General features: G+C 36.8%; 1 protein-coding gene across 3 annotated transcripts in view; it reads right to left on the bottom strand.

The window, feature by feature from the left end:
• C3H4orf33 (chromosome 3 C4orf33 homolog) overlaps positions 1 to 23,122 on the bottom strand; it is a 134,052-nt gene that overhangs the window by 87,882 nt on the left and 23,048 nt on the right. For 2 of the 3 annotated variants that reach the window (XR_011501914.1, XR_006525625.2), the window contains exons 9-10: positions 16,318 to 16,426; positions 153 to 332 (exon numbers count right to left, since the gene is read on the bottom strand). The gene's annotated coding sequence lies outside the window, so the exon portion shown is untranslated. The remainder of the gene's footprint in view (positions 1 to 152; positions 333 to 16,317; positions 16,427 to 23,122) is intronic. The other variant, XR_011501915.1, reaches the window with a different exon arrangement.

Genomic DNA, 23,122 nt, shown 5'->3' with positions numbered 1-23,122 from the left:
TCATTGAGATTTCAGATATTCAGGATGAGTAGCATGAGGTATTTGGAAAGTCTGAGAAGATTAATAGATACTGTAAGAAAATACTGTCATATATTATAACATGTGCTCTTTATTTATCTCAGCTTTAAGACTCAAAATAGAAAGTTTCTCACCTTCCTACTCCAAGAGTTCATCAAAAGGCTGTCCTGCTTCCCCTGGCAGTGCTGGGGAACATCACAGAAAGGAGTATTCACTTCCATCAATAAGTCTTGAACCCCAGGTTTAAACTTGAGAGTCACAGGCCTGTGCAGTGCTGATAAACTCTCCCATGTTGTGGTAATTCTATATTCCAACTATCAGAATGAGACAGAAGAGCAAACACCATGATCTAAGTAAAGCAACGTGCTTCTTGCTCCCCTGGTCTTGATCAAATTAAACTGAAATAAGATTTTTCTACTAATATCCAAAAGGAATCAATACCCCATTACATTTTCAGGAATTCTATTAATTGCAGTAAAACGTTTTTGTGTGGTATTCACCCCGAGCAAAATACATACAAAACATATTTTGAGGAATTGCTTTTTTGTGACTTAATACATAGGTACATTTATTTATGTAGTATTCACAAAGTTTAATGATGTGAATTTGCTTTCATTCATTCCACAAATAATTTTTAAGGACATACTATGTGTGTAGTCTCTCTCTAGGTCATGTAGAGAAAATTCAAAGAAGTAGTAGATGCAATCCCTGCCCTAAAAGAATATATAGTCTTTATAATAAGGAAGGTAAAATGCACATCTACAAAACTCATGCACAGTTCAGCGAAGCATAGACTTAGAACTTAAGTGGATAACACAGAAAAGTAATAGAAACATGGAAATAATATAGGTTGGAGTAGAGAGAAAATGCCTCCTGGGATTTGATCTGCACGAGAAAGGAAAATACATATGTTGACTATAACTATCTTGGATAGTTTATTCTGGATGTTTATTTTGTCTACTTTAATTTCAACTTTTTGAGAATTGAAAATAATGTCTCAATTAGTCAGCAGTTATTGTTCATATTCCATGCTAGCTGCTGACTTCTATGTATTTCCCCAAAATGTAAAGAATGTTGTTCTTACCTAGGTATATATTAAATGATGTGTTAATTAATAAAACAAACATTTCTTGTGCAACCACCAACTGCCTTTTCTGTGCTAGATGTTACAACTACCAAAACAAGATATTTCCCTTGCCTTCAGGTGACTCACAGTCTAGTGGAAAAGAGAACTGAACACCACACGGGAAAACTGAAAAGGTTCTATTGGAAGTACGGGAGCACAGAGCAAAGAGCCTCGAGTTCTGATGTTAGGAATTGTAAGAGTGGAGAGTGTAGGCAAAGACTTCACAGAAGTTACAATTGAAAGATGTGTAGGAATAGAACTGGAAAGGAAACAAGTGTATTATAAATGGAGAAAATAGCATGTACAAAAGTATAGAACCATGTGAAAGCTGAAAGGAGGTAAGAGCCAGACATAAACGGAGCATAAGGTGCATGACGGGAGGGGAGGGGGTCTGGTGAGAGAACGGATGCTGGCGGAAGAGGGTGCACATCGTGGAGCTAACATTAGAATTTATGCTGAAGCCATGTGGAACTACTGCAGGGTTTTAAGCAGAGAATTTACTGACAAGGTTTATGTTTTAGAATAATCACTCTGGAGGATGTATAGAAGAACAAAAATACTCCAAAAAATTTGAAGTCTTATTCAAAAGTTATTTTTCTATCCCAATTTTCCGTAAATACACTGGTAAAGTTTTACTTTCAAAGTAATAGTCTTTATTTCAAATGATTCTTGTGAAATGTCTGTAAGAGAAAAGGATCTTAAAGAATAGACTTGAACTCAATTCAATAACAATGGAACTCTTTATTCCCTCTCTACAACATAATATTTCTCGAATCTCCCAGTGCTAGATACATTCATGCCTTCTCAATTATCCATTTCTCATTATGTAAAGAAAATTAACCAAAGTGAATCTGAGAAGAGAAAGCAAAGAAGAGAAAGCAAAATTTAGAGCCAAGAATAAATTACTGTAAGCATTGAATGCTATAGGTTTTAACAGCCATTTAGAAAACTATCCCATCATAAAAGAAAAAAAATCTGTCTGCACAAAAGTTTAAAACTTCATATACTCAGTGGTATGATCGTTCTTTTGCTCCTAAATATTCTTAAATTATGTCTAGCTCTTTTGCTTAGAAAAAAGCTACTTAGAGCTACTTTTGCTCAGAAAAAGAGTGGCATCATTTTTTAAATGTATTATGTTGAGTATTTTTTCTATTCTTTATAAATGGACTATGTTCTTTCTAATATCCCCGAATGGTCAAAAGCATTCTTCTGGTAACTCACAAATTTCAGTAAAAATATCCCCTTTACTAAAAATTCAAAATGTCAAAGTAATCCTAATTTTGTAGGAAATTTCAGTTGTTTTCTTATATAGTTCAAAAATATCAAATTCCAATAAGAAAATTTATGGAATAAAATAAAATTAATATTTGTAAACAAGCAAATAATTTTTATTCTAGTATTAAACATTCTCTGGTATACATTTCTTAAGTGAGATATCCATTTTATTAGTCCTACTTTGTCTACAAGTAAAAGCTTAAATACAAAAACAAAACAAAACAAAAATCCCACAACACCATACATAATAGTTTTAGGTATCCTTATGCTCAACTGCTGGTGTAATTATGATGTTGACCCCTTTCTAAAATAGCTTGCTGTTTATCACACTCCCAATTGCTTGAAGTCTGCTTTCTCTCAAATTTGTGAAATTCCCATTTGACGCCAGAACTACATAGAACAAAATTTGGCCTGATGAGTTTTGTTTTGCTTTTTTTCAATCAGACTCCCACAAAGGAATATAAAATCACTTGTAGTAATAGAAAGATGTTATTTGACCAAAAATGCTATGACTCCTGAAAGGCAAAACTAAATTTTTCTAAACTGGAAGGAATAAACTTCTAAAAGTCAAAAAAAGAGCAGATAACACTCTTAGACAAGTTGTTTAGCTATATAAACTTTTCTTGATGGATTTCTTTTTAAAAATTCTCTATAGGAAAATCAACAATGATTTTCAAGTGATAATAATAGGAAAGCATGCTTCATTAAAGTTAGGGCTACGTGGTAGCAAATTAGAGAATCTTATTTCTAGATTTTCTACCTGCATCTATATGGGCATAGAGTTATATAATTATGTCAGGTCAATAGAATCAATGTGAATACACAGTCTGGATAAAAACTCCTTGCTATATCATTTCTCCAATTATTGGGCTTAAAATTTTTGCCCAGCTTTTTTTAAATAAGTACCTTTATTCTCTACCTTGCCTATGGAGACACAGCCCTAAAGGAAAGCCAATAATTTATCTATTCTATAGCCATTTTTTATCCTTCTGATAAATACCTTTGAAGTTATATTTTTCATATCTAATACTACTGCTGAGTTACAATATTTTTTCAGGATTTTTAATTGTAAAGAAGCAGAAAAGTTATAAAATCAAATTGATGTCATTCTCATTGTAGGGGGATCAGCTTATGTTTTATAAAGTACATGAAATGTCGGCACAAAAATTAGCTTTACCTAATGAGATCTAAACATGTCTAACATTTTTTATGTGTATTAAAATCACAGGGATTACTATTTTGAATTCAGGGAAACAGACATATACGTAGCTATTGATACAAAGTTGTTTTGTAGAATAAGACAATGAGGCTGTTTATAACTTCAATTTATTCATTTGAAATTATGAATATATAAAGTATATATATTCTAGTAATCCAGTAATCCTATGTACTATCACACATATACAAAATTTAAATAGAATTTAATGCTTAGCATTTTTACTCCCATTAAGACATAAAACAATATTTAATTTTGTTTTAATTACACCTTACTTGTAAGCAAGGCATAAAACAAAATAGGAAAATAAGGATAAAACTATATAAGGTCTCCTACATACATTTATAGCAATTTAAATAGTGATGAACTAGATACAAATAATATTATAGGAATAATATAGAATCTGAATTTAGGAAAGAAAAAGCTACAAGATCCTCATTGAGCTATATAAAATTATAACACTATAAAGCTTGTCCCACAGTAGAACACAGTGATCTCTGAAATTACAAGGCAGTGAATTCAGAACCATAATAAGGAAATACTACTTCATAACCTTTAGTTAACCTGTAGCTACAGTTCTATAGGAGGTCATAAAATCAAATTCTGTGGTTGGATTTAAAAGCTGGGTAATTTTATAGCCACTCATAATATCAGGGTTCAAGCTCATTGCCTCCAGAGGCTGGAATAGAATTCTTTGATCATTCATATCAGAGACTACTAGGTATGAAGGTGGGTGGTGCTATGTGTTGTGTTGAAGGTTAAATGTTGGTTCTTTGGAGTCAAATGACACTGTCTACCATGTGGGCCTCCTTCCTAACATGCATAAGAGTGGTGAAGGGGAATAGAAGCTGCAAGAAGCTGCGTTCATAAGTCAGAATTTATCCTTCTCTTATGGAGTCTTCCCATCAATTTACAGAGTCACACGCACAGTAAGCCTACGTTTTATGAAACACTGATATCAGATGGATGCTAGTATTCCCATTTCCAGGTTATTTCATCTGGAGTGATCTCCGTTTCCAAGCTGACACTTCCCTTTTCCATGATGCCCATTCTTCTCCTCTATGTGGTGCTTTAGCTAGTGAGGATGCTTCCTGTATCTATCATTCCCTTAAAAAATATAAATTACAACGCCCTCTCTATGCAAACTTTTAAATTGCTTTTTAAAATATACTGTGCTTTCACCTTTAAATATTTCTTTAAATTGCTGTTTCCTGCCTCTGTGCCCTCGCTCATTCTGCCTCCATCACTGGAATGCCATTCTCTGCCCCTCTCACTTCAAGGATCCATTTTTTTCCAGTTTCTTCATGAAGTGACCTCTGATCTCCTCAGATGAAAGTGATACTCCAAACTCACCCTCCCCACCCACCCTGTAGGTCCAAAATATTGCATCTGTATTTCTGTTATTCATCCATTTCTACCTTATTCTAAATGTATGCATAAATGAATATGACTTACCTCTTGCTTAGCTCTCTTGTAGAATGCAAACATCTTATAAATAGTTGCTGCACCTAAGTTATCCCTTGACTGTTTCTCAGCACCTAGCTTACCCTCTTCAATGTGCCAATTACGCAGTAAGCATTTGTGGCACTAAGGAAATAATTAAATGAATGAGGTTTGATGTTTATGTGAGTGTGTGATTCCTTGGACAATGAAGAATTACTTTGTGGCATACCTGTTACCAATACTTTTATATAATTCTTACCTCTCCTCTTCTACCTGGCAATTGTTTTCTTTCTTGGTTACTTTAGAAAATTCCAGTACTTTAAAATAATTTTCAAGAATTAATCTCTACGAAAAATGCAGTTCTTAGATCTAGTATTCATATGAAAAGAAACATGCAGTAAAAATATATAAATAAAAGAATGCTGAGACTGTCATTATTTTAAACACAGTCTTGTGGTTCTTTCTGGGTAGAGTTGAATGAAGCACCAAAAATATCATTTTGTTAACCTGCTTCTTCCATCTAGTGGCAAAAAGCAGTAAGAAACAATGTCCTAGAAAAACACCATGATCAAATGGCTCTAAATGCCATTTCAGGAATTACTGACGATGAGAATCCAACATCCAAGGTTTAATTTATAAGTATATAATAATTATAAAAAAATAATTCTGGCAAATTGGCAGTGTTCAGCTGAGATAATCGTGAAAGTTACTTACATTCATATGTATATTTGCATGTTTTAACAAAGACTTCTGCTACATATATAAAAGCATATATCACCCTGCATTAAATTGGGATGGATCTGTTTTGGTATATATAGTTATATTTCTGGACCAAATTGTTGGAGAACTATTTAGAATTCCATTATTTCCTCAGCTATACGCACAGGGCTACTATGCTCTTATAAGTTTCAAGAGGTACAACTGAGAGTCACTGAAATTGACCTATCCCCATTGGAATTACCGGTGAAAAAACTTTTGAAATAATAGACAGTGAAATACTTTATAACCTGAGACACGGGGTCAATTGGAGGAGGGAAAGAGGCAAAGTTTAAAGGAGGTACAAACAGCTGTTATGCTTTGTTAGAGCTGCTTCAAAGGCATTAATGAAAGACAACATGCAATGCACAGCATAATTGCACGTTCTCTGCACTCTCAAAGGCCATCAGCTTATCCCTAATACATGAGATTTGACTGCCTTTCTAACCCTTTCTGTTTGCCTCACTGCAAAAGTAATTAATGTTTTAGAAGTTAAATGTGGGTTATGCACAAACGAAAAAAAATTCTCCAAGACAGCAAGCTTTTTGCCTTCCCCTATTCAAGTGAGCCAGTTAACAATGTGTAATAGTAATATAAATTAGGAGTTGTTAAAGTTTGAAGATATAAGACTACATAAGAGAAAATGTAAACATTAGTGAATATCATGATTATTTCAAGTTCAATATTTTTTATTAAAAGAAGACTATTTGTTTGTTCCCTAATTTTCAAGAACAGAAAAACCTTGCCTTAACACCCTCAATCCCCAAAGTAAATTTAAATATAGTAGGATTGGCTGTTGGTTTTTCTCCTTTCCATAGCCACCCTCCCCGCTCAAATGAAAGCAGGCTAAAATTTTATTTTCTGCAACATAGAGCAGAGAGGGAGGAGAAATGGGGCGATGACACAGAGGAAAGGGTGAAACAAAGACGATGGGATCTTCGGGCAACTCCATCTGGGAAATCAGTGAGGCAGAAGATGGTTCCCATTTCCCCAGTATTCTTACGGCCAGTCTCCCTGGATTGGGCCAAGGAAAGGGTACCAATTAACTGAGAGATTGCTGGAGCCACTGTCACTGTTGAGATGTCCCAACGGCCACAAGATCCGAAGACTCACCCCCAATAATTATATTGACACAAACAATTGTTACTGTGTGGTGCCACAAGAGCCAGGATGGGGATGGAATCTGGTGACCCAGCAGGACTGCTAGCACCTGTGGCGGAACCTAGCCTGGTACTGGTCACTTCATTTACTTCACAATCATGTGTCCCCACATTATAGGCGATTGAACAGTGTGGGTCTCTCTTATGGTGTTATGATATGCTTTTACTAAAACGAGAGACCTGGGTATTTAAAATTTTCTTTCACAATGAACAAGTTCAGTTCCTGAGAAGCAAATTTCAGGCCAACTATATACATAGTCACTGTCATTAATATTTTATTCATTATGTTTAACAGTTCTTTGATCTTGGGAAAATTATGTAACTTCTTTGCACATCAGTTTCCTCATCCATAAAATAGGGACAATGATAATACCTATCTGATAAGGTTTTTATGAGGAACTAAATGAGAAAATGCATATAAAGTGCTTGGCAAACAAGAGGTGTGCAATAGATGTGAATGTTATTATTTACAGGTTACCAAATAAATACCAAGAATTTTATAGTACATTACCCTGCATGTATTGCGGTATCCCAACACTTATTTATTTATGCTTATAAAATAAATTTAATAGGGCTCCCTTTGGTGCAAATATTTCCTTATCACAGCTTACTTTTGTAAATAGGCATGGTGATTTCTGTAAATAACTTTCAAGCTGCCTCCAAGTCTTTGGGTAACCAATAAACAATTACAATTAAAATTATGTCAATATTTGTGTCCCGTTTTTTGGAGTTTCTTAGAAAATCTTAGCTGAAAAACTCAAGATTAATGCAAGGAAACTTAAAAATCCATAATTTAAAACAAAAAAGGCAGATGAATAATAAAAAGAAAACATATGCTAAAGAACAAAAAGTAGGAAGATAAATGATCATTAAAACTTTTAATCCTCTAAAAATAGAAACCATCATGAATTTCTAGAAGTCTTTCAGCCAATATTTTACATGCAGAGAATGAAAAAAGTCATTCTAAAGCACCCAATCAACTTTTCCGTCCCATGTGAATCTCAGTTGGAGTGAGGATATAATATCGTAAAAATTTTTTGTAAAAACATATTTAGAGAACACAGACATATTTTCCACATTTGGATAGAATGCATTCAATACTAAAAGCCTATTCAAGATTTGAAACTTAAATTCTTTGTAATTAAGGAAGAGGAAAGAAAGAAGGGACTGTTACAATTTGCACACAAATACATCTGAGTTACGATGCTCATTCATTCTTGTTTACTCTTCCGAAGCCAATTTGTTATTAGTTGATCACCTTTAACATGCAAAATATTGCTGAAGGATTCATAAGATCACAAAAAATACAAGGTAACTTTAAAACATTTTAGGCTCCTAGGTGAAAAGACTTTCTTTGTATGTCACATACTTGCTTTTTCTTTCTGAGTCTACACATAGTTTTAAATAAAATCAGGAGTAATAAATGTGCTCCAGTTTTGACTCAAACTACTGGACTTTGATGTAGAACATTTTTACAGAAAATCAAACCTCTCTGATTTACCCACACCAATCTAGATGTCCCATGAAACACAAAGTTTGATGCTTAACATTCTTCAACAGTTCTAAATTGTTCTGCTAAGTATTCACCAGCAAAAGGACTTCTAGCATCCAGCTTTCTTTCTCATCTTTTGAAATGAAATTCTTTTAGAAGTTTCTACAGGTGCTTCTGAAAAAGTTTACTCCAACTGGATAACCATTTAAATGTAATCCTTTCACGATAAAACTTAATGTGAAACTCTAATAATTAGAGATATTTACCAGTATAACCAATATATTTCATTTCTCTATAATATCTAAAAGAAATTATACTGCACCAATTTTATTATAAACACATAGTGAAAAAGAAAAAAAATACTCAAGTGAAATTCTCATAAGACAAGAATTATGACCCTCCCTAACAAACAGTCACTTCCCTGCAGGATTAAAAAATGATAAAAATGAGTCAAATACCTGTTTGGTAAAGAGCAGCACGCAGAGCCTACACAGCATGCTGCAAGAAGAGTTAGGATCAGGATTGCCTTCATTTTTAAAAAGTGAGAACAAAAATACATTTTGTAGGGGCCGGCCCAGTGGCACAGCAGTTAAGTTGGCGCACTCCACTTTGGCAGCCTGGGGTTCACCAGTTCAGATCCTGGGCGCAGACCTACATACTGCTTATCAAGCCATGCTGTGGCAGGCGTCCCACATATAAAATAAAGGAAAGTGGGACAGATGTTAGCTCAGGGCCAATCTTCATCAGCAAAAATATAAATAAATAAAAAAGAGGAGGAGGATTAGTAGCAGATGTTAGCTCAAGGCTAATCCTCCTAAACAAAAAAAAATTCTGTACATTATTTTTAACTTTATATATCTGATCAAGGTTAAGGCATTATGTTTCATTATTTACTAGAAAGTTTATAACTAACAATATTTATTGTCCTTGGTTGCGTTCATCTATTGATAACGGTGACAGATTAGTGTGGCAAAACATGGCCAGAACAAGGTAGCAAGGCCAATATCAAAACAGCTGAACTCTGAGAAGGCCATTTATAGTCAATACAAGTAATGCTTACTTCTTTTAAGCTTGTTTATTCTTTTAAAATATCATGAGAATGTTATTAATGGACGGAAACTATCTATCTTCTCATTATTAGCATAAGTCTAGAGGACGCATTTCAGCAACTCTTAACTTGCAATGAGCCATTAGCCTTTAGTATGACATTTGCTATATCTTCTGCACTAAAACTGGGAGCAGATCTTCATTAGCTAAATTATTTTCATTTACTCAATATTATTTCTAGGGCTCACTGGATAAAAAACATTCAGCTTATGCTGTAGGTGGGCAGGAAAATTAGGAACAAATCACATTCCCAAGAAGCTCACAATTTAGTTAGGGAGATAACCGAATAGATAAGACAAAAATGATAAAGTGCAATAAGAAAGACATGCAGAGGGAAAGTTTCACAAAATTTTTGGAAAGAGATTTTACTGGCAACAGAACACCGAAGGTTGCATAAGATGGAGGCATGTGTTAAGGAAAAGGTTTTCATTCATTCATTCACTCATGTTTGCACCAATTACTCTATTGGGACATTAATTTAGATTTGTTCACTCTGAGAGGAAGCTGAAAAAAAAAGTATGGTAATGTCCTTCCCCAATAACTGGAATTTGGCTGGCTATACGGTATAGGCCTGAACTTCTTCACTCTTGCATTGTAGGGCCTAAAGCTGAAGTTCCCAGGAACCTAGAATTCAACCAACTACTCCACTTGTATTTGTGTGTGTGTGTGTGTGTGTGTGTGTGCCTGTGTATGGAAAGGAGATAAGGCTGCTATCATGCTAACTGACTCAAAGGAGAAGGTCAAGGGGAGTTAAGGATCATGGTCACCTTTATGGCAAATCGAGGATGGCTGATAAATCCAGCTAAAATTCAAGTCCAGCCCAATCTGAGAAGGTCTTGGAGCAACAAAGACATTCCTCAAACTGTGACAAATAAGGTACTGTTTATAACAGACCCTTTCAAAACACAAGAAACTCACAGCCAGAAGGGCTATTTGAGTATGGAAAAATCACATTGCTTCTATAAGAATACTGTTAGCCTATATCACAAAGTCATCAAAAATAAGTGTTATTTTAAGTGGGGTCCTGAGGAGAAATAAGCATTAAAATATTTACAGACTATGGTGGCACAGGGAATCCCACTAAAACCTCATGATCCAACTGCTCAGATTATGTAAGAATATCCACCTTCTAGAATATATTCAGATGTGAAGCCTTTGGGAGAAGTCAAACAGGGCAAAGACCTCTTGGATTTGGACTTGAAAACTAACTGAGGCAGCTGCTCATTAAAGCCTATTTGAAAGACAGTTGCGGGGCCGACCCGGTGGCACAGCAGTTAAGTGCACACATTCTGTTTCTGGCGGCCCGAGGTTTCCCGGTTCAGATCCAGGGTGCGGACACGGCACCGCTTTGCACGCCATGCTGTGGTAGGTGTCCCACATATAAAGTAGAGGAAGATGGGCACGAATGTTAGCTCAGGGCTAGCCTTCCCCAGCAAAAAGAGGAGGATTGGCAGCAGTTAGCTCAGGGCTAATCTTGCTCAAAAAAAAAAAAAAAGAAAGAAAGACAGTTGCTAGCTTGTTACCGGGTATTGGTCAAAACTGCCACCACAGAAGGGCATCAAATAATTAAGGTTAGATATCAATCATGCCTTGGATGATGTCAGAGACATTGAATAGGGAAGGGGCAGCACAGCAAAGCTGACCAAGAGGAAATGTCACATGGAAGAGTGCACTAAGATGGGAAGTTCAGGGGAGTACAAGCTCATAGAGCCAATGAGAGCCTCCAAGGATCTCCCTTCCCCACACTGCTCTGTGGTTCAAGCCCTGTGATTCTTTCCCAGCCAAGACCAAGTAGCTGCCTGGGAATTCCTGACTTGAGGGCTGTGTTACTGTTTGGAAATTGGTAGCTATGTGCCTTAGTGATAGAAAAAACCTTGAGGGGATAAAGAACAGGCAAGTCTACAAATCTGGCAGAGTAGAAGAGCTGCTAATTTAGCAGTAGGAGAAGAATTAGGCTCATGATCTCAGAGGAGCATTTGGATATTTATGGACTTTGGGCTGTAGTCAACGGCAAATGGATCCTAGATGACTAGACAATTGAAAATATCTTTATGTGACACCAATTAAGAAAGTCTCTGTGGGAATTAAGAAGAATTAAAAAGGGTCATTTGGACGTTCACCAAAAAAATCCAGTTCCCAGCTCAGAAAGGAGATTCAAATGCTAAGGCAGATGCTTAATCAGATTCCTGAGCTAGCTACCTGGGTTCTTGAAACAAGGTATGCAGGTTTAGAAACAGTACCAACCTGTGTCTTCCCTAGCAGGAGTATATGTTACACAATGACATGTAAAAACCTGTACTATAACATCTGGAACAAACCAAATGGGATCCAGAATTTATTGAACAAGGGACTCTTGTCAGGAACCCTATAATGAGGAATGTGTTATATGGATAGAAAGTCATTTCTGTTGGGAAGGTATAGAATGATCCTGTAATATTAACTCTTATATAGGGTGTCAAACACTATTTTAATCTCTCTTCTACAGCTATATAGCGTAACAAAGAATTTGTAAGTTTATTTATACAATTAAATAAAAAAGCAAGACTTATGTAAACAATGATTCCCTGGGATGAAAAAATATTTTGGGGAGCTGAATTAAATCTCCCAATAGACGTAATACTTATGGAAACTGCTTGGCCAGAGAAGGCAATGAATTTGGCCTTAGAAAAATTATATATTCAAGTAAAATGCTTCCATCAACACATGATAGAAAGGTTCAAATAACTGTGGATAGAAGAGGAAAAAGAGTAACTTAGTTGGTAAAAGAAATTTAAAAGACCTATGAAACAGTGGGGTCATTGTTAAGGTATTTTGTGAGGGAATTCTTACTCCTTACTGAAGCTGCTGCCTATGATCTGTTTCTCTCTGATTACCAAGGGAACATTCTCTGGGAAAGAAAAAAGACAGATGTCCCAGTCTTATCTTCTTGTAAACTTGCTGATAAATGACTTCTTTAGGCTAAAGATACTTGTTAGCAGGAGTGTCCTCATCTGTGGAATTCTCTTAGCAAAACTGTCCCTACAATCTATGGATTTATAAGGCATGAGTCCCCGGAAAATGCCACATAAGCCTTTCATCAATCTAAATATCAAATAGAGATGCTTTGTAACTTCAATAGCCCCCCTCTTGCTCTATGAGGTCACCCACAAACCTCACTTAAAGACCTCCTTTATTACTGGCCAGAGAAGGTGTTCAAAGCAGAAAGGAAGGACCAAGGTAGCCACTTAGCATGGACTAGATTTCTAGCTGATTCACCTGAGCATTTTGATTGTTTATATCCTTGAAATTACTCGTAAATCTGGGTAAGACTCCCTTATTCATGTAAGTCTAACATGATAGTGCAATTCTTTCTGTTGACTCCAGTATGCTAACATTTATATCTAAGAAGGAAGAAGAGAATATGACTATTTATACATATTTGCTTATACTAAAAAATAGAAGCATGAACTATAAATTTTGTTAATGGTTATCTAAAGGGAGAGGGAGATAATGAGTTAGAAGGAACTAGAATAGAGGCCAGACTTCTCTAAGTATACCCTGATTTGTAGATTTGAATTTGGAACCTCATAAATATTTTAAATTATTTTAAAAATTCCCCAAAATCAAAAGGGAAATGAAACCAATGAATCTGTGTATTGAATTTTCTGGCATAATACAGACAGAAACTACTTTTCAAGTGACTTTAAACACAGGAATTTGGCTGTATATCCCTAGTGGAATATACTCTAAGGTCAAAAAGAATAGCAAAAACAAAACTAATATAACCTTTAAACTCTTTTCAATAATCATATTGTTGTTGATAGTATTGTTTTATTCATAGTCTGTTGTGTGTTTTGTGGGAAAAAGCAAATGAGAAATTATGTTGAAATCACTGAAAACCAATTTGTCATGTTAGAAGAGAAACAGATGTAAGATGTATGACATTAAGTAGGAAGTATCAATATGAAATCATGATGTATTTTTTCTTTAAAAAGACTAGGAAAAATGCCCATCCCATTAACATTGGGCTCTCCTAATGTCCAAACAGTAGTCTCTAAATTAATCATATTCCACCAAGAGAAACCAAGACTTATTAGAGAAATGGCTAGCACTATGTCTATAGCAGGCAATGTCCAACATGAGCCTGAAACATCTTGTCATATCAGAAAGCAAATAAGCTATTGCAGACTACTAAGTTCACATCAAAAGACTAAGGAGCCAACTTAAAGTGACTCCCACTGGCCAAAGTTGGAACGCATAGAGCATCAATGAGAAAACTGCAATGGATTGATACATATAAAGCAATTTTAAATCCTTGAGTTCAAAAAAGATACTTTAAAAAATCTCTTTGGTCAACTTTAGAGATTGCTAGAGAACCAACTTTTCAGAAAACAGCTAAATTAAAAAAAAAAAAGATTCAAGCATCTATCCTGTAAAAACAGTGCCTCTTGGTACCCAAATAATTGAATTGGCGTAATTTTTTTTTATAGAAGTATTCCAGCTAAGAACTATGGAAGTAATGACAAAATTGGATTATTGACATTTTACAAGCCCTAACGAATCCATGGATTTAGGCAATGCTCATCAATGGCTTCTAACATCACAAAATGGAGAAAACCAGACATTATGCATCTCCAGATAGAGGAATACAACACCATCTATGAAATATTCTTACCAAAAATTGAACCTGAATGTAATCAAGCTTCTAGATGTAATTCACATAAAATACAGGAGACAGATGAAAGAATGGGAACATAATTATCAAAATCCAGACTGTAGAAAACTGTAATTTTCTAAAATATGAGGAAAATACCTAGACTAGTGTCATAAATCATTGACTATTTTCTCTTGTGCCAGCTTTTCTGGTTTGTCATTGTAAGATGTGTAATGCCCACAGCCATTTTGTACACAAAAAGGAAAGTTGTCTTTGGATGAAGATGACCAACAAGATGGCAAATCAAGAAAACCACATATAAATGGAGCTAGAAAACTGATGACACAGAGAGATGGTTAACCTTTACATCAAACTGCCAAAAGTTTGATACTGCCATACCTCCTTTTATTGTTTAAACTGGCTTCAGTTGAGCTTACTTTTACTTGTAACCCAAAGCATCCAAATATAGACTAGAAAGGGACCCTAAAGTGAAAAGGGACCATTTCCAACAAACGTATTTAAAATTTGAGGCTCTCTATACACAAGTCCTATCTACCTATGTAACTATCGAGTTAGCTATCATCCGGGGGATTTTTTTCAATTTATAACAAAATCAAATTGAAAAGTAAAGTAGATGGCTGTATTTCTTTCCTTGGTTTTTAAGCTGCATTAGAGACACATCTGAGTTGAGGCTCCCCTCAAAATCTTCACCAGTCACTAATCATTGAGACTCTTTTTGTTATTAGCTAGTTACTCAAAAGATATATTGTGAACAACTGAAGTGTTTAAAGTTTTTGTTCTGTAAACACTCTAAATTGATGGATTTTAAATTTTTGTGACTAGATCCAAAATAAGAACAAACTCTTGAAAGAATAGATACATTTAATAAATGTGATGCACTCTGATGTTTTCAATTCTACTTAACTGTTTGTGGGTTATAGTCCACTATATAGATTCCATAATCCGTTCCCTAATGGATTTGCAACCTGCAGTTTGAAAAGTCATTGATATAAATTACTTCATTATTTTTGAAGGAAGATGTTTTTCTCAGAAAGGAAACAAGATGCATTGCCACTGTTGCAAACAGTAAAACATTAAAGACAGGAAAGCAAACATTCACAACCTGTAGGTTTTCTGCACAAGCAGACCATACAGTCATTAGAATAAATTACTTCAGTTTCTGATATTTGGAGATAAAAGGTTATTATAGTTATTGCAAGTCACTCGAGTGTATGAAGTTTGGTTTCCAAAGTTTTTCATATCCTCTTAAATTTGCCTTTTGATCTTTGACAAAAACCGGGTTAGTAAAAGCATTTAGTATAGATGGTGCCTGGGGTTTCTTCCTCTCTAATATTCTATTGCACTACGATTCACTCCCTAATCATGATAAATCCTAAGAGACTTGCATTCAGATAAGCCACCACCAAAGTACACCTGCTGCAGTGACAATTTTCAGGTGTGACACTGCTGCAATAAATGACACCCAGAGGCGCCTGGGAAAAAAAATGTGTTTCTCTCAGCAAGCAGCTTAGGAAGAAGCGGCTTGAACACTCATCTTCTCTGTGAATGTGCTACATAAAAGTGAAGGGCTTATGAACCCTATTTTTTCCATGTTATTTTTATTTATACAATCAAAGAGGGAAATACCTTGGTTCAATAGCTTTATTTTAGCTGAGTAATCAAGACTCAGAGAGGCGGTAGCATAGTTGACAAGCGCCCAGTCTCCAAAATCAAACTCCCTAGGTTCAAATCCACTGCTCCTTAGCTGTATGGTCTTGGGCAAGACATTTAGTCTCTGAAGGTCTCAGTTTCTTTAACTTTAAAAATAAATATTCCAAGAATATATGACTCTTTTTGAGGTTACTGTCAGAATTAAATGTTAAGTTCCTGAGTGATTCCTGAAAAATAATAAGTATTAGCGATTTTAATGAAGTGACTTTCACAAAGTCAGGCAGTTAGAAGAAAAGCTAGGACTATTGTAGGAATACAGGACACGTGGTGTTTCTATGGTATACACCAAAGCTTAATACTTGTGGTATTAATTATCTTTTTTCTTCAAGATATTTTTTCAAAACTTACTCAAAAACATACCTTTGTATTTAGCACAATTTTTACTTCTTGGAATGCTTCCATTTATAGTTTGGTTTTCTATTTCAGCACAGCTATCTCTTCAAGAGATGTACTCCAGGTACTGCAGTGCCTTAGGGAATTATTAGAAAAACGGGTTTTCAGTGTACTATTGAGTCAGAAATACTACTTAACAGATATTTCAGGTGATAGGCTGCCAAAAGAAAATTAGCTTTTACTAAACTCTACATTCTCTGTGAATTTTTTTAGTATAAAGTAAAAAACTAATATAAAAACACCAAAGATTTCTCAATAGCCAATAATGTAATCATATACTGTTATAATTCAGACCAATGGTAAAGTGAAATATCATTTGACAATATTTTCTATTTCCTCTTTAAACGACACATTAGGTTTATAAATATCAGCATAAATTTGACCCACGGATCCCATTATACAGAGAAGAATATTTTAATTACTAGCTATTTATCATGAAATCATAAGGTGAAATTTGTACAGACATCTCTCACTTTTCATAGACTAATAACTTCGGTTTCCTATATTCCTCATACACATGTCATCACAGCTCTAGTGATGACTCTTTTTACTATTCCTTACATGAAAAATGATAGTTGGTGATGATAAATGATTATAATAGTCAATTGTATAAGTTCTGCTTTCATAGAACAAAACTAGGACAAGAAATGATCAGAAAATGAGTAGTGCCCAGGAATGATAATTTAACAAAAATATGCTCCCCACATATATCTTCAATTAGAAGATTTCTTATGCAGATGTCCTCATTTAAAAATGCAAATGCTACTTCTTGGACTTAAGTCCAAAAATCCATAGTGTAAATTACACTAATGTGGTAACTGAGTCAATACCTAGTAAAATCAGCACTTACAAAGTAAAATTTTGACTGTGATGAGGACTAAAGGAAGAGCTGGGGCAGGTAGAGAGAATTGGGAAGAACGGAAACTTGGGACAGACAAAAGGAAGTCGGAAGACCCTCATGTTTAGGGCCAGAAGAAGCAGCAGGAGCCACTGGAGGAACTCCGAAAGAAATTCTATTTAAAAATCAACGCTTATTGACTGTGTACTATGTAAATAACGTTTTGGTATAGGCACTGCTAGAACTAGAAGAAGTTAATAAGACATGGTTTCTTTCTTTTTGTCTACCATCTATTTCATCTAGGACACTCAAAGTGGCCTGTGTGACAGGAAAAAAATCTTTGTTGCAGGTTGCTGAAGTCTGAGTTACGATTTTGGGAAAAATGAGAACTCTTTAACTTCCTAAATATAGGCTCATTTTCAAAACTAACAGGTCCTGTGTCTCTATTCTATTTTGCAATGAGAATAAGAAGGTAAAAGACAAAGAGGAAGAGATAGCAGGAGAGAAAGATGATGTGTGAATGTGTGTCCACCTCCTCTCTTTCCCTCACTAAAACCAATATCATAAAGAAAAATATTCCAGGATTTTCCCTGCACATGAAATTTTGAAATATATCCTTTAAAGTTATTAAATTAAACAAACAATTAACACTGAATGCCTACTATGCACTGGGCTCTGCGCTATTTTGTGTAGACAGAGGCTGTTCAGAATTAACAAAGAGACATATAGACAAATAATTACAATGTAATGTACTTTAGCTTAGGTTCTCCCAAAAAGCAGAGCCTGAGAAAAGAGCTGTATGCCAGTCATTAATTTTGGAACGTGATTCTAAAGAATGAGAATGGGGATCTGGAGAAAATTAAACAGGATAAAACAATATAAGGTTGTGTTTTGAGCTGACTACTGCTGTAGGCAACTGAAGCTTAGTCCACTGAGGACCCCTGAAGAACTATATGGAATGCACCTCAGAACTGTCTGCCCGAAGGATAGAAGATAGGAGTATTTAATCACCAACTCTTGTCCCCATTTGACCAAGGATGTTAATTACCTCAACTTTGCAAGTTTGCACATTTGTCAGAATAGCTGAGCAGATTTCCACAGGTGTTCCATGTAGCTGAGGTGGCAGAAAAGCACCAAGGCAGAAAGCAAGAGATACATGGTACAACAGAGGTTAGGTGCCAGCAAAGAGTGAAACAGGTGGACTTAAAGGATGGCCTGAGAAGACATGAGATGGGACACAAGAGCTATCCCATACATTCCACTTCTTGCAGCATTCAGAGCCACACATGTTCCATATTGAGTCCAATCTATCACGTAATCTTCAAGGTAGTGGCTAGCCAGCACATAAAGACTCAATGCAAATATTTAGTGGAACCAGCTAGTCTCCACTGCTGCAATTGATTTCACATCTATAGTTGACATTTATCTTCTCCCTCCTCCACCACAAATTCTACACTTCCCTCACATTTGGCCAAGCTCTTTAGTGGGTCCAGGTTGTTTGAGTGATAAGGTAATCCAGACCTTCATCCTCAAAGGGTCAGAGTCCTTAGTTGCCTTCCCTTGTCAGGTTGTGGCTGCTGTAGTTGCCATTCATGGTTATCACTTGACATTGAAACACCAGGAGACACTCTAATGGATCCCCTAAGAAGGACATACTCCACTCTGGCTCCATTAAAGCTGTAACTCTAGCTCTTCATAGTAGGCTGGGTCAATAGCCCTACGATTTAGTTGCCTGATGAACTTCTAGCACAAAGAGCCATTATGATTAGGTGGTTTTCATAGCTTTTGGTTCAGTAGAACACTTATTAGGTCCCGTTGTGGAAGACTTCCAACCTTACCTCCAATCCAGAAGAACCCATAGTTGCATCATTGTGAGTGATATAGAGGGTTGCCAGTTTCTACCTTCAGGTTCTGAGATCATCGGTTCAGTATAAATACTACATCCTGAAGAAAAGCAGCCCAATCTTACAGGGAGCTGTCCCTGAGCCTGTACTTAGTTAAGGCTTTAGTAGGCCATTTCAACATTCTATTTAGTTGGCTGCTTCCAGACGATGCAGATATGGTAAGGTGATGCAATATATGGTAAGATCAGTAGATTCCATGGGAATGAACCTATTTTCATATCTCCTCTACTACAAAATGGGTCACTTGGTCTGAGGTGATACTATACAGGATCCATGTCAGGAAATCAGGCATCCTATAAACTTTTTGGATGATAGTGCTGGCAGAGGCACTGTAGGCATGGAAAGAAAATCCAAATCTGGAGTAGATGCTGCTCATAGCACAGACAAATTGTCTTTCTCCAGTAGGTGTCTGATATAATCAACTTGCCATCAAGTGGCTGGCGAGTCTCCTCAAGGAATGGTACCATAACAAGGTCTTGGCATTAGTCTGGGCTGGTGAGATTTTGGGCATTCAAGAATAACAGTCACTAATTCAAGCATGCTGAGAAGGAATACATGCAATTGGGCCCCTGCATAGCCTCTATCCCAGTCAACACAGTTACTCTGCTCATGGATCCATTGTGCAAGTGCTGGAGTGACTGAGGACAGATGCTGGCTGATATCCACTGGGTAAGTCATTGTGTCCACCTGGTTGTTCAGGTCCCCCTCTACAGTGGATCTGCTGTGGTGGGAATTAATGTGAAACATAAAGATCCTCATGCCTTGTGCCCATTACCTTAAGTCCATCCACATACCTCTTTCCCAAACTTCCTTGCCTCCAAACTCCAAATCTTGCCCCAACCAACTAGCCACACCATTTGCCAGGGGTCCTTAAATATTTGTACCTAAGGACATTGCTCCACAACACAGTGAATGACAAAGTAAACTGCTCACATATCTGGCCACTGGAAGGCTTTCCCTTCACTACTGTCATTCGGGGACTTTCCTGAGTGGGTCTGTAGTGTGGCAAGAGTTCACTTTCAGCCAGTACCAACAAATCAAGGTAACCTATCAGGCTTGGCTCTTTCCTTTCTTTGTCATTTGGTTGTAGGGATCCTCCAATGAAGCCATGGGTATAAGTTGAGGGAAAGTCATCGATACAACAGAGGTAGGTGACATGGGATTCTGGCACACCTATTCATACAACATATTTGTGCCCTCTGGACCTGCTCAGACCTAATCCTGCAAGTAGTATTTCCATCATATGATGGACTGTTCTTATGTTCTCTTGACCTTATGACTTGGTAGATATGATAATATCTATCCCATAATAGGTAGCTCTAGTCACATAGTCACTTGTACGTCCCACAGTCAGGTGCTCAGCCTTTACTAAAACCCAAGAGTATAGCAGGAACTTGTTTTCAAACATTCTTAGCTACAAAAGGCATGACCTTGCTCCAGAAACCTAAAGAGTCTGCACTATATCTTTCCTATGGGGGCTTTTCAGAGACTCTCCCCTATATCCTTTTTCACCACAGATACCTTTAGCATCATCAGATCTACTGGGTGACAGACCCAATTTTACCATAGCAAAAACTGCTGCAACAATCTCTCTTGCTCCTGGGAATGACCTTGAAGGGTCGGAGGATGAACCTACTGGACCTAATATGAGATGTTCTTGGCCAGGACTCCTTTGATCACCTGGCTTCCATGTGCCCCATTCTAACAGAGGGCCATAATGGCAATTCAGGTCCCTTACTATCAGCATCAGCTCAGTTACTGAATTCACTGTATTCAACAGTCCCAAAATGTCTTAGTAGTCACATTTCTTCAGACTAGAGTTAAATGGCCTAATCTGATTTAATGATTAATGTTAAATGATTTATAATCTGATTAAATGGCCACAGATCTTTCTGGGGAAGAATTAGGAGAATATTTATGGTATATTCTTGGGGTGACATTGCTGGTTATTTTATCAAGGGGATCCAGCTTCTCTTTCAATCAATTGATTCCTGGTCTGAAAATTGGATTAGATCTACAAAAAAGAGTGACAAATCAAAACGATCTATTCCAAAAGCTGAAAACCGCCTTCTTTTCACCGGCTCTCAATTTTTTCCTAGTATACAAGTCAAGTTGGCTGGCTACCCATATCACCTTTAGTACACCTTGGACTATTAGCCATAGTCATGGATATCTGATGTTGATGCACTGTGATTGCCACTCCAGCCTTGCTCATTACAGTAATTACATTCACATGGTTTCTGTTAATTAGTGTCTCCACAGGAATCTGATATTCTGGAAACTTATCACACTCATCAACACTAGACATCCAAGTTCTATGGCAACATTGTCTACTCAGTCCTGGGCCACAGAGGCTACCTATACTTACCTAAGTCACAATGAGTTTCTCAAGAATGATGGGGCTCCTCTCTAAGTCTCCTCTATTCTATTCCCCTGCTGGCGAACACAGTCAGATTGTGGGTTGTCTGGTCTCATATAACACTCTACAATTATATTCTAACATTATCATCTCTCCAAGCCATTGGCCTTTCCTCAATACTCTACCAAGGCAACTTTAGTATTTCTGCTTCACGTACCATGCCACCATTATAGCCAACTTCAAGAAGTTACCTCAGTAGCATATTAAGATAACTTCCAGGTGTCCTTGTTAAGATGTTAGGCCCCAAGTTTAACATCCCATGTCAATCGAATTTTTCCCTTTCCAACCCTACATACTGCCTTCTCTAATAAAGTAACTAGATCCACTCCAACATGTGCTCCCCTGGTTCCAGGTCCTGTACCCTTTCAGTGTGCACGATATTTCTTCCCACAGCATGTACTTGTTATTTCCACTGCCTCTTGAGCTGTGCTGCAATCTGAACCTCATTTTCAGTCTGGTGAGGGGATGGCATATTTTGAGAACAAATGTTATCTACAATGCACCTGCCTCAGGTGAGGTGTTTAGGGGAGTGTCTAGGCAAGTTGAGGATGACTGCCTCTAACAAGAGTAAGGAAGCTGCATCTACCATCCTAGAGGGTGAAGCAAAACCTGGGGTTCAAGATATGCCAGAATAGGCTCATCCACACAAACTTCCCCATCCTAGGTTTCAGGGTCCCACTCTTTCACTATGAGGCCCCTCGTTTCAACATAGGAGACATGTCAAGCCTGGGCATTCAGTCTCCTTTGTAGTGTAGCTACCCTTACCATTAGCTTGATTTTCCACACTGTCTGCTCTTCAGCTATTAGAACTAGGGCTTATTCACATGTTGATGTGCATCTTTCTGATTCTCACATTGTGCCTTGAGTTTGTAGTTGGCAATTTTCCATTTTCAAGTCTTCTAAAGCCTTTATCAAAAAGCAGTCAACTCCACCATCAACAGACTTCAGAGTTCCAAAATAGTTATACCAGTCAGTTCGTCCAGTGTAACTGTTGTCTAGGTCGGGAGACAGATTCCTTGTGCTTCCTACTCCACCATCTTCCCAGAATCCTCTCCAAATTGTCATTTTTTATTAATGGAGAAATATCAAATGAAATTATTTCAATGTAGAATTGCTAAAAAACAAAAAAAAAGCAGCCAACTTCACAGTCCTTATTATTACCACTGCCTCTATGCCAAGTGCTACCTATCACTTACACTGATGTTTGACCTTCACCAGCTCCTCAAGCCAGTCTGCCACCAGTGAAAGTCTTAGCAACCGTGATGTTACACCAGAGTCATCACCACCAGTCTGGTCCCTATCACTGAATGCCTCGTGAGTGATACAGTTCCTGATTCCCATACTTTCCAGGGCCACTTCAGGTAACAACTGACTTAGCCTGGGTTCCCCATAAAGCAGACCTGGGACAAGGGCTTGCATGTAGGCTGATTTTGGTAAAGTAATTCCAAACAAGAGTAAGGAACTAGGAAGAGCAAACCAGGAAATGAGGGAAAGGCAATATAAGGTGTGTTATTAGTTGGCCACTGCTGTGGGCAACTGGAGTGTGATTCCTTTAGGGACCCTCTGAAGAGCTGTGTGGAAGAGCCCTCAGAACTGCCAACCTAAGGGATG

Source organism: Equus asinus, chromosome 3, assembly GCF_041296235.1.
Source record: "Equus asinus isolate D_3611 breed Donkey chromosome 3, EquAss-T2T_v2, whole genome shotgun sequence".
Classification (NCBI taxonomy): Eukaryota; Metazoa; Chordata; class Mammalia; order Perissodactyla; family Equidae; genus Equus; species Equus asinus.
This window is presented reverse-complemented; position numbering and strand designations above follow the sequence as displayed.